General features: G+C 43.0%; 1 protein-coding gene and 1 long non-coding RNA gene across 5 annotated transcripts in view; both read left to right on the plus strand.

Moving 5' to 3' along the window:
- PHACTR1 (phosphatase and actin regulator 1) overlaps positions 1–18820 on the plus strand; it is a 556936-nt gene that overhangs the window by 50292 nt on the left and 487824 nt on the right. The window lies entirely within an intron of this gene.
- LOC109301531 overlaps positions 6570–18820 on the plus strand; it is a 20288-nt gene continuing 8037 nt past the window's right edge. Inside the window, exons 1-3 of the long non-coding RNA XR_002098554.1 lie at positions 6570–6679; positions 7157–7160; positions 9853–9858. This is a non-coding gene — a long non-coding RNA (uncharacterized LOC109301531). The remainder of the gene's footprint in view (positions 6680–7156; positions 7161–9852; positions 9859–18820) is intronic.

Genomic DNA, 18820 nt, shown 5'->3' on the forward strand with positions numbered 1-18820 from the left:
GGGCTGGGCTGGGAGCTCCCACCCATGAAGGTGGGAGCAAGGCACAACAGGGTATGTTGGCAAGGGGTATATGTATATGTGGGCGCCTTGCTCCCACCCTCATGGGCAGAAGGGGTGGGTGGGCTACAATTGGTCGGTGGGCACCGTGGGCCAAATGGAAGTGCCCGGTGGGCCAGATCCAGCCCGCAGGCCATATTTTGCCGACCCCTCTCCTAGGCAATTTAGGAAGTCTGTTTTGAATCTTGAAACCCCATCAAGTAGTTGATATTTCACAGTCACTTAATGTTTTCTTTCTGCTCTTTCATTCTGAAAGAGAATCTATTTGTAATCTGTGCTGTTATTCATCACATAGGATATCATGCAGAGCATGTCAGGTGATGTCTCTATGGCATAACCATTTTCTGAAGAAAACTCTTTTCTAGATAACAAGATGAAGAGTACCTCCTTGGACTTGATTATTGAGACTGTTTTCAGGCCTGGTGGCAAAAAATTTAAACTGATCCATGAACGTTTTGAATGCATAACTGCACAAATTTAAATCCTCCACTATACAAAACTTTAATTTAGTGCATTTGTAACAAGGAAAATATCTATATAAAAATGTTTCTACAGTTACTGTTTATTTGTGAGTTCCATAAGAAGCCCATTTAGTTTAATAAATCAAGAGATGATTTTTATAACTGCCAGGATCTGTGTGAAGGTCAGTATTTCCTAAAGAGTTTAGTGAAGTTCTTCCTTTAGGATTCTAGCCTGAGTGTAGATGAACTGTTTAATCTTCCTGATGAAGCTGCAGAATTTTTTGTTTGTTTGTTTTGGAGGAAGATTTGTTCAAAGAAGCTACTCAGACAGGTCAAGTCATTAAATCTACACAATTGGCTTTTGTTTCACAGGCATTCAATAGCTTCTCCTTTCCTCAAGTCAACATGCTTTTGCAGTTTTATGTGACCTCCTTCATGCAATGTTTCCCTTCTCCCCTTGTAGATATGTTGAATTGCAGGGGTTGTGAAAGCTCCTGCTTGATGGCAGGGTGGGACACAGGCATGAGTGAACCGGATGGCTCCCCAGGGACCAGACAGAAAGGGTAATTTTAAAATTTTAAAATTATTATTACCATTTCCTCTGGCAAATGGTGGCCCAACACTAAAAGTTCATCTGGGGCCACCAGGAGTCTAGGTACGATGCTGCTTGATGGCAGTTGTAATTTTTGATTCAGTCTCTTTTTTCTTCTTTTTGAAACACAATAATCATATCTGGACCTATGAAACAGCTCCAGTGACAGGAACAAGATGTCTGCCAGTTTTAATTGTATAATAAAGAATTAATTTTAAAAATCCATGTACATTTGACTTACAGGAAGACCTTAAATGCATTAGATTAAAAATGGTGATTTTTTTTTCTCTGTCTGGAAGATAAATGTATCTTAAGCAGAAAATTAATTAACCCACAGTACTTTGAAATCAAGAAAATTATTATTCAATTCTTTGGCAGCTGGATTAAACCTTTTTGAAATACTGCAGCAGGGAGACCTCTTATTACTTTCTCTAGAGCTACAGGGAGACAAAAGCAAGCTTCCCAAAAAGGACTAAGGCTTGAATTCATGCAATGAGTCATGAAATATAGAATTAAAATAAAAGGTGCTTCAGGATACACTTCAAACTGAAACTTAATGCCCATATTTGATACAGGTAAACTTTATTTTGGGGTCCTCTTTCCTATTGAAAAATAGGAAAGTTCTGGAGTATGGATTTAAAAAAAAATAATTCAGGGCCTTAAATTTATGAACAACTGTGCATTAGAATTATGTCATAAAACCAATGATAGCTTTTCCTACAGAGAAGTGGAACTGTAGTCTGGAAATATTATATAAAGTAGGCTGTAATTTCTTTTTCTCTCATGGGAGAGGTAGTTAGTCATGTTAGTCTGAAGTCAAGCAGAAGGCAGGCAGGGTAGCATAAGCTTTCATAAGCAACAGCCCACTTCATAATATCTAATAGGCCTGTGCAAAGCGTCTGTTATTCGCTTTGGGTTCGGATTTGGATTCAGCAGATTCAGGGGACAGCGATTCAGTTCGGTGATTTGAAACACTGTCCGGATTCGATTTGGCTGAATCTGATTCAGAGATTCAGCTGCTGCTGAATCAGCCAAATCTCCGAATCACATAGGCCCCATATCCCGCCCAGTCTCCCAGCCCCAGCAATGGCTGCCCCACCTGCCCCAGCTCCTGGCTCTTTGGGGAAAAAAAGCCCACACTCACCAGCTGCTGCCAGGTGGAGGGGGCGAACCCCACTGCCCCCCACTGTCCCACCCTATATGGGGGGCTCTGTCATGACCCTCCGACCTCTCCCCCCACTTTCCTAGCCCCCCTGTGGCTGTCCTGCTCCGCCCAGCTCTGGCCCTTTAAGAAACCCCCCCAAAGAACCCTGGACTCACTGATTAGTGCCAGCAGCAGGGCAATCCCCACTGCTCCCCACTGTCCTGCACTGCGTGGGGGGCTGTGCATGAGCCCCTAGAAGCAACTGCTGCTCTGATTGGGCCCCAAGCATATTCCAAGGCCTAGATGCAGCAAAACACTTAAACAGATACTTAAAGCTCATTGCTTTTATGGGATTTAAGCCTCCTCTTGCCACTTTGCAGCTTGCCATGAAGGACAGAAAGGACAGATTTGTACTGCACACAAAACAGACCAGGGGTCATTTGTTGTCTTGTGTCCTGCCCATAACGTCTTGGGGGAAATAATTTACATCCCTTTCCTTGGGGCATAGTTTACCTCTTTCAGTGCCTTTCTTTAAGCTTGAGAGCAGTGCCACTGAATTCCATATGATTTGCTGTCACCTGCAGCATGAGTTCAGTTGCTCTATACCTTTCATGGAGTTCAGTTTTGTAGCAGGTGATAGCATGTATAATTACAGATAAGTTAGTAGGTTGTGACTGGTAGTGATGAGATATTAGTCTGGCCAAGTGCTATAGTTGCCTAAAAAGGTTGCAAATGGCTGTATTAAAGAAAAAACCTGTGAGCTCAATAAGCTTACTGGGAAAGCAATGAGCGCAAAGTCTACACTCCAGTAATAATAGTAAAGTTAACAAAGCCTGCCTTACACTGGTCAGCAACATTCACCACAGTGTTGAAGATTTATGCAAAGCTTTCTGGAAAGGTCTTATTGGTGGTTTATCTTCTAAGGTTCTTTTTTTTTAAATCACGCCACACATCTCAATGATTTTCTGTTTATGAATAGAAGTAGGAATAAGGTGGAAATAAAGACCTTTATTCATTCTATTCTTTTTGTATAACTTTCTAACTCAGAGGCCCCCTCCAGATATTACATTTGTTGCTGGTTGTGACCATCCCACTTGGGGGGCGGGGGGTTAACATGCAGGACCTTTGGGCTAGTTATCCTGTGATAAAAAATGGCAAACCAGTGACACAGATGTTCCACATCTGACACATTTTATCGTAGATCCCAAAAATTACATGTCCCTGCCAGGTCCTTCTTCAGGGGCTATGTAATCCTGTCAGTCATAGTTCTTAAGTATGGTTTTGACAGATATTTGTCTCACATTGTTTAGATAGGAATAATCCTGCCTTGAGGAGGGGGATGGACTGGGATGGCTCCTCAAGGTCTCTGCTACACCTGCTTTTATGTGATTTCATTCTGTTCGCCCAGCTTAGTTAATACAAGTGAACTAGAAAATGGTGAAGCTTCAATAGTTCAGATGTACTGTGGGATTGCTGTAGTTTTCATTGCGCTGTGTAATACCTTTGCTAGGTTCCAAAAATTGGTTTTTGACATGATAAAGTGATGGTTGTGTGGAGACTGAGCAGAGGAAGATCATGTTTCTTACAAGGTGAAGTCTACCCAAGTGTTGTTCCTCAGAACTCTATTTACCATTTCATCTTCTCCCTGTTGAGGGCAGGAAAGGAGAGGATAAGAAATATCAGTTTCATTCACTGTATGCTGTTTCTTGCATTCCCTTTTCCCCCCCTGAGCATATCTCATTCTTCTTACACAGAGGCTCTGATGTAGTCTCACTTAGGCTTGCCAGTATTTGAAAGGCATGAAAAGGAACATTTGGGATAGAAAAATAGGTATGCAGGACCAGATCAGTAATGTTAGTTTTGCATATACCTGATTGCATGTAAATTAGGTGTATCTTAATGTATGTGTCAGAAACCTACAATATTTTGAGGTGTTCACGGAATGTCATGCATGTCTCCCTGAATTAGGTTTACTGAGACAGGGTGTTTGACGGTTATAAACAGCTAATTTTGTTGTTTGTATATGTTTGATATGGATGTATTCCCCCACTCACATGATAGTCAAAGAGAGACAAAAGCTATTCACATCTGGAGGGATCAAACCTCTAAGTGTTTAGGAGAAATCAACACTGAAAATTTACATTTTCATAGCTATTCATTTGGGTGCTGATGTGAGCTGCCAAGGCATGACCCAGGCACGGGAATTACTTTTTAAGGGAAATAATCTACTGAAATAGTATTTGATTAGAACTGGAATACTGGACTAGTAATCTTTGTCTGAAAGGAGGAAAATATTACTCCAGTCATAAATTGGTTAGTAAAGAGACCTGACTGGTCAAATGGCTACATTAGAAGGGCAGGAGATTATATGCATATTTGATCTCCAAGAATTCCATTGAAGAATGGAATTGGCCAGATAAGAACAAGTACTTAAGCCTTGCAATGAGAGAAAGTGGTTGTCTCAAGTTTCTTGGGCCTAAGGTGCTTTGACCCCTTAGCCAGTTGGCTGAGTGTGATAGGTTATACAAAAGCCCTAAGAGGGAGGTCAGAGGTAGCAGCTGTTTTCTAACCTGGTGACCTGAGAAATTAAAGTTGCATTCTTAAAAGTTAGGTAAAATCATTATTCCGTTATTTTTCTTTGTTTATTCTTACATCTCTTTCTTTATTGTAATATAAGAAAACCAGCAGAATTTTTATATGAAAGGGGCAGATATAAAACATTTCTGAGCAAATGACAAAACAAGGTTGTGATTTTTCTAGCTGGCAGAATCCCCTTTGCTAAGACCTAGCAAGACCTAGGTGAGGCAGGTAAAGCTGAGGTGCTGTAGATCAGAGACATGAACTTTGGAGTATTTCAGTGCATTAGTGATGAAGCAGCAGATGGCAGAGAGGGTTTGGGGGCTAACGGCACTCCTGAAGGTGTGAGAGCACCCTGGGATTATGTCTCAAAGGTGCATCTGACCAAATCTGGTGTCACAGTGGGCACATCTACACGTGAACAGTTACTGCACAGTAACTGAAAATTACTGCATAGTACAGCCATGTGTTTACACATGCACACGCATACTGGGCAGTAACTATGGCAGCTTTATCTACCTTTAGTCCTAAGTCAGCCCACACACAGTGTTACTGCACTGTCATGTCTGCATGTGTAGATGCTGGCATAAAAAATGCTTACTGCGCTTACTATACAGTAAATGCATTTGAATACATGCCCAGTGTGTCACAATATGTGTGCAGTTTTGCAAGCCTGAGTTATACCCTTTTAACACTGTGGAAGTAGGTTAGACTCTGGGGCTAGGGACAGACATTACACACAAACCTCTTTAAGTGACCAGAAACTGGTTTAAACCTGTAACAGAACAGACATTCAGTGAACATAAACCAGTTTGAAGACACTGGTTGAAGACCCTGGTTGAATGTAGTATCAGACTTGACTGATTTGGACCAAGCCTTCTGGTTTATGCAGTGTTGGTCCCAGACCCCTTTCTGGTTTAAGTTAAACCAGACTCCCCCAGCATCCCAGCATGTTCTCTGAGCTGGAAGGGGCTCTCTGCTCCACAGCAGAGCTGGTCGCTCCCCTCTGCTCCCTGGCTGGAGCTCAGCAGGGACTACAGGTGTCTGTCTGGCTTCTCCCTGCTCCCCCCCCATCCCCACTCCCTGCTAAGCAGTGGTGGATTTAAGGTTAATGGGGCCCTGTGTGGGGCTCTGTGTCCTGCCCCATAGCACGTCCACAGGGGAATTATCGTGGCACACTGGCCACTGGGGAGGGGCGGTGGCAAAATTTCCAGCCGGAACGGCTGAAAAAACCCACAACCTGCTGGCCGGGAGGGAGGTCCACAGATAAAATGTGGGAGGCTCTCTGGCCAGGGACCAGCCCCCACCCTCATCCACAGGTGGCAGTGTCTGCAGCGGGGCCCCCTGTCATTGCTTCATGGTAAATCCGCCACTGCTGCTAATCAGGGATTATTCCCCATCCCCTTTGCCTTATACAGACACCTCTCAGCATTAGCTAGCAAGCTGTATGCTGGCTATGGTCCACTGTGGCAGACAGGATAAAGGCAGAATCAGCAGGTAGCTGTTAATGTCCCTCTGTTGTTTTCTTAATGGGGTGATAAACACTGAGTTAGGAGATGATAAACAATGTGACATCAATTCAGTGCTGGGCTGGCAAGAAGTTGGGGGGAATCCCTCCCTAATCAGAGTGGAGCCTGGCCACGCCCTCCTCAGTTCAGCACTATGGAATGGAAGGGAGAGCTGCTGTAGCACCCCCAGCTTCTAGCCTGAGCTACTGCAGGCATGTATCTGGATTTCTGGGATGTCTATGCAGACTGATTCAGCCTAGCCAGATTAGACTAACCTGCAAAGATTGAATCAAATCAGGCTTAGGATTTTTGAATGTCCGTCCCTAGCCTGGGAGATTTTGTTGCTGCATCAAGAGGGGGAAATGAAAAAGAATTTTGCTCAAAAAATAGGAACATTTTCCTAATTAGGGATGATTGGCAGATGTGTTTTACATGCCTCTCTTTAAGTGAGATTGAGAAGTGCATAAGAGGCTTTTATGGTCTGGACCAGATGCTTACAGAGGAAAGCCATATCCTGGTCATACCTCCAATGTACAATTTTAAAACTATGGGGAAATTACTGAAAAGGCTAAATTGCCCACTGAAATGAATGGCAATTAATTTTTACCCAAGAGGAAAATGGGAAGCAGTTATAATGTTAGTATATATAATGCATTATTATGCCAACTTATCTCACAGAACATTGCAAAATATGTATAATAGCTTACAAATACAGTCTGCAGTACCAAGTTAATGAGTGAAAGCAAAAAGAAAACAATGAGGCTTCACTTTCCTAACAGATTGGAACCTGCTGAGGGGAGCATCCTGGAGGGACCAGATATGTCCTAGGATGGAACCAGACGGTTTAGAACATTAGATCTTTTCTCCCCCTTAAGACATCCTGAGCGAGGAGCGGGTATGGCTGGCTGTAGGATGGAAATATTGTCTTTGGAGGTTTATGTTAGTTGAATTTGGCATTCCAAATTGTACACAAAAGAGGTGGTTGCTGCTGGTTTTCTGATACCTCTGAAAATTAAACCACAAAGTTTAGTTCATAAGCCACTTGCAACAGCTCTGCTTAAATACTTCACAATAACAATATAAACCTTTAACATTCACAAAGTGCTTTGAGATCCTCCAATGAACATCTTCCAAAGTTTTTTATGAGAGTTCAGAAGATTACAGTCTTCAGTATATTTTTATTAGAAATAAAATGTTTTGGGTTTTTTTATATTACATTAGCCTGACAGCAAAACCTGGTGAGAATGGAACTCAGAAATATGGTGTGATGGTACAGGAGCTAAAAAATCATAGGGCTGCTGCTATACGCCACTTGGATGAATTTAGGATGATTTTAAAATTAAAGAGAATGCATATCAAGTAGCACTAGTGAGTCACTAGAAAGTGGATGACTCAAGTCATTGCTTTGAAATCCTGTGAGAAGTGTTAAATGACAGGCTCCCACAGCTTCAGTGCTGCAAATCTCTAGGTGACAAGAAGGGAGTTGAAATATCAGTATGATGAAGTGAAATTTAAATTACATTAGCTCTGTCAGGAACAATAAGTGAAACCTTTATAGATCGTCCGATTTCACAGTTACCCTTGAAATATCATACTAGAATCTTTCATTATAGCTTGCTTTTGGGTTGTCTTTGAATGGGAGAATAGCATTTTATACAATATACTAATTCTCTGAAATGTGTAGATGCTAGTCAAAGTGAGATTTTTTGGTGGGTTTTGATATTTAGGAGGCCTTTAACTGTGCACATAAACACGGGACCAAACACTGAAAAATACAAACATGCATGTAAACTGTCTTTTGACTAATTTGTAGAACAATGAACTATACTCATTTAATTGGTATGTCTATTGGTCTGTGTATTGTTGCCCCCTGCTGGATGGAATGAGATCTGTTCACTACTGTCATGTGCCCTACACTGTAGATTCACATTTTGTTCAAAGGTTAGGCATTTCTGTTTTGGTGTATAACCTAAGTACATCTATGAAATCTACAGGGCTCTAAGTTTGTTACAGTATGGGGGAGGGGGGGTTCTCCAGAATAATTAGTTATTAAGAGAGGGAAAAAGAGGGAACGGAAGTGGCATTTCTGATTCAGCTTTTTAAATAGAACATCAGAAGGCAATTTGGCTGAGATCACAAGTGCAAGGCTCCTGAAAGCTTTAAACCAGCAGCATAGGTAGAATGAATAGAAAGGGAAATAGCCACCCACTCAAGGCTTTTGTTGTTGGTGCCAATCTGAAATAATAATCTCAACCAAATCACCTTTCTTGTTGTCTACTTTGACTTGGGCTCACTCAGCATGATGTGAAGAATTCAAATTTAGGTCCTCTTGAATGTTCCTTTCTTCCTGAAGAGTGTGAGATTCGATATGCTGCAGAGACAGGGCACTCTGTAACCCTCAGGTAGGGAATGGTGATAATGTTTTATGTAATTCCTCAAGTGACAATGCCTTGCACAGGATTTCTAACAGTAACCAAGGGCATTATAACATTTAATAGATGCTGATTCAAGCCACAGGAAGCTATAAGAGCAGGGACTCTTCTTAGACTTAGACATTGCTCAGTTGGAACAGACAGCCTGGGCCAAGGCTAACCTGCCCACCCTGTAAGGGAGGGGGAGAGGGCTTGTGGGGGAAGTGCAAAGCATCCTGGGATGTTGGAGGACTGTGAGTTAACTTGAATCTGGAGGGGATCTGGAACAAGAGTTCAATAAACCGATTTAACCTAAATCAGTTAAGCCTGATACTACATCCAGCTAGGTTTATCTTAAAACTTATGAACTCCAAACTGTGTTACAGTTTTAGACTGGTTTCTGATCACTTATACTGGTTTATGTGTAATTTCTGTCTCTAGCCATAAGTTCATGGGTATGCAAATTAATTGCCATGAGGCAAGCTAGTGTATAAATGTATATGAATGAGCTACTCCATGGTTACTGCTTGTCTGTGAATAAATTTACACCATAGTAAATGCAAGAGAGTTTACCAACTTTAATTAAGGGGCAAGCTACAATACATCTACTGGGGAGGGAAGAGGGTAAGATCGTGCACATGGGCAGATACTGCAGGGGAGCTAATGTACCGTAAATTCACGGTAATGTATTTGTATGCCCGTACCCTAAGGCTCCTTTTGCCATGGAATCTCAGTGCCCGTTTCTGTACCCAGACATGAGTTCAATAGGTCCACGTTCAATTTTTGGAACTGTTTAGGTAGCAGTTTTGAGCCACTCACCCATGATACAAAGGTCAGCACCTACATGGCATTCAAGTTCAGTCACGTGCTTAACAAAACACTGAAAGTCTGGAGGTATCACAGTAATGACATCCTCACTGGTGGTTTATCTCAAAATGTAGGGCCCATTCCCGGAAGCTGCTCATCACCTATGAAAGAAAATCATAGTTAGAGATGAACAGTACCTCTAAGATCTTTTTTTTACAAAAACAGAATTAGGCAGGAAGGCAAAGGGATGCAAAATCAGTTGTGTCAAAGCAGATCTTTGAGCCATCTAGTTCAGACTTTGGTACTAGGTAAAAAAGAAGACTGGATAATGCACACCTATCTATGTCTTTGTACAGTGCTAATTGTGGAGACTGGAGTTAGAGCAATTCCTCTTGTGCCCCCGCAGTCTGCTGATCTCTTCCTTAACACATTGCTTGCTTCCAATTTATTGCTTTGCTACAGATTTCTTTGCCATATAAATTAATATGAATATTGTTCCTATTAAAATCTTCTGTGTGCTCCTTCAGACCATACATAAACTAGAAATGTACCCCAAAAATTACAATGACCTCACTGGCTACCAGCTAGTTGGCATTCCCTGGTACTGGCTAGTTTCAATAAATTCTTCTCTAAAGAAGTCTGCAATCAAAGCATTTCAGAAACTTCCAGCCTAGATGACTCCTACTCATTTACTATTCTTATCAAGCGCTATCTTGCAGTCAAGGATCACATGCAAAGCTTTTAGATTCTGTTCAGTTTGTCAGTATCTTAAGATGTCTTTCTTGCTTGTTTTATATTTAGAGCTGCATCTTCTGTTTATTAAGACATGCACGCTCCTTTTGTGAGGTAAAATGTAATAGTTAAAAACTAAAAGCTGTGGTATTCAGCTGCCTTGTTACGATGTTGAAGTTACTGCATGTTTTTATGTTCAAAGGTCAACTTTTTCCCATTTTTATTCTGGTGCTTCATAATAGGCAGACATTGCTACTGCAGTACAATCTCAGTACCTTCAGTCCCTTCACAGCCACAAACGGGCATTCGCTTCTCCTGGTGGAAATTTCAGCCTGCATCCTCCCTGCCCACCTTCTCCAAGCCAGGCTCTGGGGATGGATGGGGAGTAGCTTCCTCCACTCCTCTCCCAGTCTCCAGGAGCAGAGTGAAGGGAGTGCTAGGGAAAAGCCCTTAGCCTCTTCCCCAAGCTGGGCAGTTACTGGCTTGGGGTACAGGCAGGGGGCAACAGCAGCTGCTCCCTTCCCCTTTCAGACCAGTCTAGGAAGGGAGGGATACAGCAAGATAACCCCTTCTCACCCACTCTCCAGGCCCAGGACCCCAGTTTGGGGAGCAAGCAGGAAGTAAGGAGTGGCTGCTCCTCCCCTCTGCTCCCAGTGGCAGAGAGCCTGACTGGGAGCTGAGTGGAGGGAGCAACCCATCAAAACCTCTCAGGCTGGGGACTTCAGTCTGGGGATTGGCTTGTGAGCAGCAGGTGGCTTATGGTAGGGCTGGGAGCAGCTGCTCACCGTGGTTTCTCCACACTTGGGTGAACCTGATCTTGGGAAGTCATGGGGATCCTTTCCTGCCACTCAACTCCTCCTGGAGTCAGAAAGAGGCAAGTAGCAACTAACCCCATGCTCTCCCCAGATTGGGAGATGCAGTCTCAGGAAGGCATGGGAGCATTTTTCTGTCACTCAACTCCTCCTGGTACCTGAGAAGAATCAAGCAGTGGGAAAGTGCCAATTCATTTTCCCAGGAGTGACCTCTACTAGGTTAGAGATGTTTTATTTTTCTTCCAGAACAGCCATTTTCGTTCTAGGAGACAATGTGTTGAACACCACTACGTTCATGGTTTCTACTGGGACAGCTGTGATTCTACTGGCTGAAATGTAATGCCAGCATGTGGCCCATGATTATGTTCACTTTTACAGTTACATACATGCCTAAGTGCTATGCTGCACTGAACTTTTGTTTGCAGTAATAACTGGGAAATGTGTTGCAAACTTTTGAAATCTGCACCAATGAATAAGTAAACAAACACATTTGGAGGAGCAAGCCTACTGCATTACAAAATGGACTTCATTTATTTAACAAACTTGGTTTTGGTTTTCATAATTAATGATATTCTATAAGGTACTACTGAGTACAGGATGGGAAAGAAACAAGTCATTTGGGTGATAGGATAATAACCAAATTGATGGTAAAAAGATTTTAGTCTTTTGGAAGTATAAAAGTTTTGGGGCGGTTTTTTAACATTGGTTAACATGCTTCTGAAACCATTAAGAGGGAGTGAGTGAACATTTAGTAGACACACACAGAAAGTTTACTTCTTTTTGGAAAGATTTTGGGAGTATGACAGACTGAACTCTATGATTTTTTTTAAAAAAGGTCAAGAGAAAAACTATGAAACTATACAAAGAGCTCAATGTAGCACTCTGAATATAGACCAGTATGTTTGAAGAAAATCTTAGACACTATATCAAAGAGATAAATTGGGAGGCCATATGGAAAAAAGCAGTCTGATTTAAGGAAAGTCAGAATGAATTCAGGCAGAAGAGGTCATTCATGCCAAACCTCCTAGATTTCTTTGAAGATCTGGCTGCCACAATGCAGTGGGTGCTAGTAGGCTTAACATTGTGTCTCAGGCTACACAGGAGCTAGTAAAATCAAAATACTCAGTAGCCACATCAATACAAGACACTGACTGAGCAGTTGTTACTGTGCAGTCATTTAGTACTTGTATAAGCAAGTATGAAATGACTGCACAGTAACCGGAGGTACTGTGTAGTATTGGTGCCAAACAGCTTTTAGGTGACACTGACTGCACAGTAGCTCATTACTACTGCTCAGTAGCATCGCATCACATTTCCTGCCATGCAGTGCTACTGCACATTAGTAATGAGCTACTGAGCAATCAACGTCTCATGTAGACGTGGCCACTAGTGACACATATAATGCTGAATCAATGGTATAACTAGACCAGGGTGCCTTGGGCAGCTGACTAGAGTGCCATCTTGGGGAATAAGTGTGGGGGGGAGGAAACAAAATGGCCACCACTACAACCACATGATTACACCAGTGGTGTAGTGGCAACTGGAAGTTGCCACTGCCCTTATGTGTGGTAGCTCCCCCAGGTACCTAGGCCCTGGGCCACAGTATTATGCCTCTGTGCTGAATTCTGTCAATCATGCCTACACTGTATGACTATTCACATACTATTGACCAAACTCCGTAAATCTTGTTCCAGCCTGAATATAGCTCAGTTTAAAACCTGGGGACTATCTATCCTTTTGATCAGGGGTGCTCACCCTCCAATCTGTGGACTAAATGTGGCCTGCAGAGCCTTGCATCTGGCTCCCCATGGATCAGGAAATTTGGTGCCAGGGGAGCAGTGGCCATTAATACAAACCCCAAGCTGTGAATTCCAAATTCCTGAACCCCAAGCCTTGTGTGTGTGGTCATGGCTGGGCCAGGCCATGAAACCTTCCCCATTGGGGTCCAGGCCATGCCCTGCCCCTCTGGATCACCACCAGGATGCACTCCCTGGATCACCACCAGGATGCACTGTGGGGCCAGGTTGGGGCTTGGCCATGCTCACTTCCCCCCATGGCATCAGGGTGGGCTGGCCCACACCCTCTTCCCTCCCCACAGGGCTGGGTTGGGGCCTGGCCATACTGCCTTTCCTGCAGGCCTTGGCCATGCCCCCTTCCTTCTCAGTGTGGCTGGGCCATGCCCCCTTCCTCTCATGGAAATGGGTTGGGGCCTGACCATGCCCCCCTGCAGAGCCAGATCACGCCCCCTTCTTTCTCCATGGGGGACCCCCTTCTCTCTCCCATGAAGCTCTTTTTCCCTGCAGGACTGCAATGGGGCCAGTCTGCCCCTAGCCCCACTCCATGCAGGCACTGGATTTGGAACACCAGCCTGAATCAGGCCCACAGAGAGGAGTGGGCACTGCCAGTTGGGTCCACTGGACCAAATGGTTGAGCGCTCCTGATTTTCTAATTCTCATTGGGCATCTGGAAGCAATAAGTTAACCAAAAACTATTTTTGAGCGTATTCTTCATTAGTTATGCGACTAGGACAATGGAGATGCAATACATTTCTAGTGACAAATACACTCTTATACTACCACAAAAGTGAATGTTCAGGCATTCAAGTGTTCTTTTTTCACAGGAAAAAAAACATGGCAGTTCCACAAAGGACTGTTAGTTCTTTTGAACAGCAGCTTTTCAGCATCACAGTGATTTCTAGCACCAAATGTAATGCCTGTCCACTTACGTGTAGTATCACAGGGCATGCCTTGGTCCTCCAGCATCCCAGGAGGCTCTGCTCCTCACTCCTCCCTTCCATGGCTTATTATGTGGAGACATTATGTGGTTATGACTTTCAGTTGTTTTCACCAATCTGGGCTGGATCTGAACTGGAGTCCTAAAAGTGAAGGCTGTGGGCCTTCTCTCTACATGGCTTTACACTTTCATGAAGTCAACAAAATAGTTTTAGTTTGATTGTTACTAGGAGAAGTCTCGTAAAATTTTGGAGTCCTACATTTTTCCTAGCTATTGACTTTTTATGGGATATTACTACATTCAGTAGAAAGGCAAGCCTGTTTCATGATGGTCATGTGTTTAACAAGCTGATATCTGAACAGTAGCCTCCTTAAAAATTAGATCTACCAGAGTTGTCCAGTGTTATTAATGATGTAACAGCTACAGACATGCTGAATATAAATATCAGTATCCCACATTGTTTTATGACAGCTAAAATAGTGTATGGAATAATTCATTTGCTCTAGGAAAACTTTTCAGGGCATGTTATGTCTTTGTTTCAGGGCTTGATAATGACTGTGTCCTGGGTGTTCTGAATGCACCAGCAACTACTGCTCTACCTGCATTTCAGTTCCACATAAGCCTCAATAGTTATTTCATGAAAAATTACTTTCTAATTAAGTTGCACAGTGGTAGAGCTAGTGCAAGCTGTACTGAGAAGAGGATGCCACTTTCAAATCAGCTCCAGAAGCTCAGCAGGGTTTTGAGCAAATTGAATAAATGGCTGTTCACAGCCCAATGCTCTGAATGTTTGACCTCTTGCTACCAACTACAGTATTTTCTGGTGAAGGTTACCCTGTCTACCTTACAAATACAACTCTATCATCAAACCAATTACAGTATGCTTGTGCCCAAATCAGGTTGCAATGCAGGTTCCAATTTGAATGGTAAATAGAAACATAGTTGTGCTTTATAACCCGGAGCCATTCTTTTTTCAGCAGAACTATTGTGTATTGTATTGTACTCAGTACAACCTGGGGACCTTGAAATAGAATGAAGAGATCAAGTCAATGGACATGTGTGTTCAGTTACACAAGCGTTACAGATTAATTTCTGTGATGAAAACGTAGTTTTAAGATGCTGTTCTTGAGAGTGCTCCTAAGATACAGAATATTTTATGTAAATAGAAAGCTCCTTTTATAAGAAGTAATAGACAGGGAATTATTAAATCTAACATTAAATGGAGCAAAATTTGCACTTGGAGGAGAGATCATCCAGCTATGGGCACTTACTTGGCTTGCTGAATTGAGAAGATATAGGAAAGAGAAAGCAGTCAGTCAGGTAGTACTAGCAGATCATGCACTTCATTTGAAGCTGGTTATAGATGAAAATATAATTAGGCACCTTGAGTGGCTAGATTTACTGTAGACCTCAAAAATTATGTGAAGCAGTGGAATTTGGAGGAGAGGAAGAATAGTTTATTAAAGCCAATGATGGTTTGACCATAACCTCCATTTACCTCTCTGCATATTGTGTGTTTTACCAGCAGTTTGTGTACAAGGTCATTCCCTGCTGCTTTTTGCCCACCTGAGAACCGTTATCTGAAAGGTTGCTGAAAGGCAAAGGGAAATCTTTTAGGACCACATTTTACAATAGATAAGTCTAAAGATACAAAGAAGGATGCACAGGACCCAGTTTAGCTTTAGGCAGTTTAAAGTCACCAAAACCTAAACTGGGAGTACCATATGCAGACATTCACCACTTGCCAGGAGTGGCATGTGCAGCCTGAAGTAAGTACGCTAGGCAGGCTGGGGGGAGTGGGAGGGGGGTGCAGGAATCAGGGGGAGCTAGCAGGTCCATGGTGGAGATAGCAGCTCTTGTGGGGGCGGTGATGGGTCTGCAGGGGGCTGCCCAGCCAGGGAGGGGTACAAACAGAACAGCCCCAGGGATTTGGCAAGTGGCTAGGCTTTCCTAGCCCTTCATCTGTGCTGTGAACATGTACAGGTATTCAGTAGGCTGGGTTAACTGATGTTAGAATAAGCTAATCCAGGCCAATCTAGAGTTAGTTCACCTCTGAGATGAACAAACTTTACATCGGCTGTGCCATTTTTATGGTGACCTAGCCCTACAAATACCTGCACACCCAGCCACTTAAATCAACTCAACCTTGGTTAAGTCAATCTAAACATAATACTTGTATGTACCCCTACTTACTCACAACATAGATGCAGATGGGCCTGAAGAGATCACCATGGCTAGGGACAGAAGTTACATATAAACTGGTTTAAGTGATCAGAAATGGGTTTAAACCTGTAACAGAACAGAAGTTCACTGCATGTAAATCAGTTTCAAAATGACTGAAACTGGTTTAAGATAAACCTGCTTGAATGTAGTATTAGACTTAACTGATTTGGGTCCAACTGGTTTATGAAACTTCTGTCCCAGATCCCTTCCTGGTTCAAGTTAAATCACAGTCCCCTGGCATCCTAGCGTGCTCTGCAGCTCTGGTCTCGGCTGTGCTGTCTGTTCCAGATAGCAGGGCTGACCCTGCCCCTCTAGTCTTTAGCAGGAACAATGAGGGCCGGCTGATGGGGGTGGGAGGGAACAAGCCCTACTGGGGATGCAGCCCAGTCTTCTGGGTTGGGGGGCTGCCTCCCCACAGACAAACGTTGGCTGGGGTCTGGGGCCAGGGATGGGGGTTAAACACCCCTCCCCCCACTCAAACTTACTGCTGGCTGCAGCTGGACTACAGATCTCAGAGGTACCGGGAAGCAAGAAAAAGAAGTGATGAGCAACCCTGCAGAGTCCTGCTGCTGTAATTCTGGACTGAAAATCCCAGAGACTTCAGGGGCAGCAGGAAGAAGAAGTGAACACACAGCCAGACAGCCATGCTCTAGCATCCCCTGGCTTCCGGCCTGAGCTACTGCAGGGATGTGGCTGCATTTCCTGATTCAAAGGTAAATGTCTGTTCACTTCTGTTTCAATTTAATCTGTACAGCTTAGACTAACCTGCAAAGACTGAACTGATTGACTTTCTGTACTTAGCCCATAAGCACAAAATACACAAGCTTGGGGGCAGAGAAGTTTCTTGAACTTTTGTGGTGAGTCTTATTGTCATGTTCATGAATACTGCTATATTACCATCCTTGGAGAATGAACTTGTCCTTATTCACTGAGTGCTGCACAGCACAGGCAACATCAGCAGCAGGCAATACTTACCCACATTCCTTCTCCTTTGATCTGTGGTAAATAACTCTATGGATAAGAGTTTGGTATAGCTCATCATCATCACCATTGTTGTTGTTGTTTTTTTATTATTGGCACTTTTTTACTTGAGGCTAATATATTTGTACTTTCACATTTCTATTTAGTGGATTTACCACATATGTACCCAGACAGCCATCAGAACCAGTCAAAAAACAAACAAACTTCTCCTCTCCACTCTCTCCATCTGCCTTAGAGAGGGGAATATCAGGTGTGAACTGCCCCTCTCTGCTTTAAGCAACTGGCAGTCACAGTCTGAGCAGGGATGGAAAGAGGGAAGGTTTACTTACTCCTTATTTAATTTAAGGCTTGTGATAATTTAGGCCTCAGGTACCATGTGGCAACCAACTTGCAACATGCTGAGTACCTTGTAAGGGATAGCACATGTCCTTCACATTCACTTTCTTGAAAGGATATTGAGGCTTTCAGCTCTATTGTGCTGAAATCTCCATCGTTGGAGGTTTACAAGGCCCAGCTTGACAAAGCCCTGGCTGGAATGAACTTGTTGGGGATGGTCCTGTTTTGAGCAGGGGGCATGGATTAGATTAGATGACCTCCTGAGGTCCCTTTAAAACCCTAATTTTCTATGGGTGCCTATACACAAGCAGCAAGGCACTTTGGAGCAGGCTCAATTAATTCAGTCTCCTGGAGCATGGTAATTACTGTGCTCCAGCAGACTGCTGTCTTGAGTATCAGTGTCCTGGAGCTTAAAAATGGTGGTAGGAAAGCTTTAACGAAAGCTCATTGAATGGGTTAAAGCACCCCTGCTGCCATTTTTAAGTGCCAGGACATGGATACATGCAACAGTCCAGGCATTTTAATTAGAGAGGCTCAGAGCTCCACTCCCCTCCCAGAGTACATGTATAAATGCCCCAAGATTCTATTCAGGAGATGCTAAGCATTTTGTAGGATCAGATTCTTGCTCTCCGCCTAAGGAAATATGGAGGCTTTCTGGGATTAGATTCAGTTCTGTGCCAGTATTCATTGCACCTTCTTTCAAAATTTTCTTTGGTGTCTGTCTGGTTTTGTTTAATGATTCTGATTCAGGATTTATTCCTCTCCAACCACAATTAATATGCTACAGGTCACAGTCAGAGAAGCATTTGCATCCCTTTACATAAATACTAGGAATGCTTTTGTTTTGCAGATCAAACTTTTTTTTTTAGGTTGTTAATGCATTTCTGATAGAGGGTCAATGACAAATCTGGACTTTGTCATATACCTGTTTTCTGACCAATAATGCTCCATTTCCCTATTTAATCTTGTATTATGAAAAAATATGCACATAAGACCTTGTTAGAGTACTTCAGCTGTAAAACTCATCATAAGAAGGCATTAAAGCCTCAGGAATTAAACCTCCTAAAATACATAAAATTATTCTTCCTGAGTAGAAGCCATAATCATTTGCAAAAATGTAAAATAACAAAGATGGACACAACATGGGTGGCTTTTCCTATACCTGATCAGATATCATTTTGAGTTAGAACTTATAAACTGTAGATAATTTTACTGAACAGACATTGCAAAGTTACCTATAAATACTAGCCATGATAGAACATGAAAAGGTTTAGCAGGAGGAACTCGCCCTCCTGCTGGCTGACACCAGCCCGGACATTGTGGGGATTACGGAGACTTGGTGGGACTCCAAGCATGATTGGGCCGTGAATGTTGAGGGCTATAGGCTGTACAGGAGGGACAGGATAGGAAAGAGAGAGGGAGGAGTGGCACTGTATATCAAGGAGG

This window comes from Gavialis gangeticus, unplaced genomic scaffold, assembly GCF_001723915.1.
Source record: "Gavialis gangeticus isolate Ggan-Ray unplaced genomic scaffold, GavGan_comp1, whole genome shotgun sequence".
Classification (NCBI taxonomy): domain Eukaryota; kingdom Metazoa; phylum Chordata; order Crocodylia; family Gavialidae; genus Gavialis; species Gavialis gangeticus.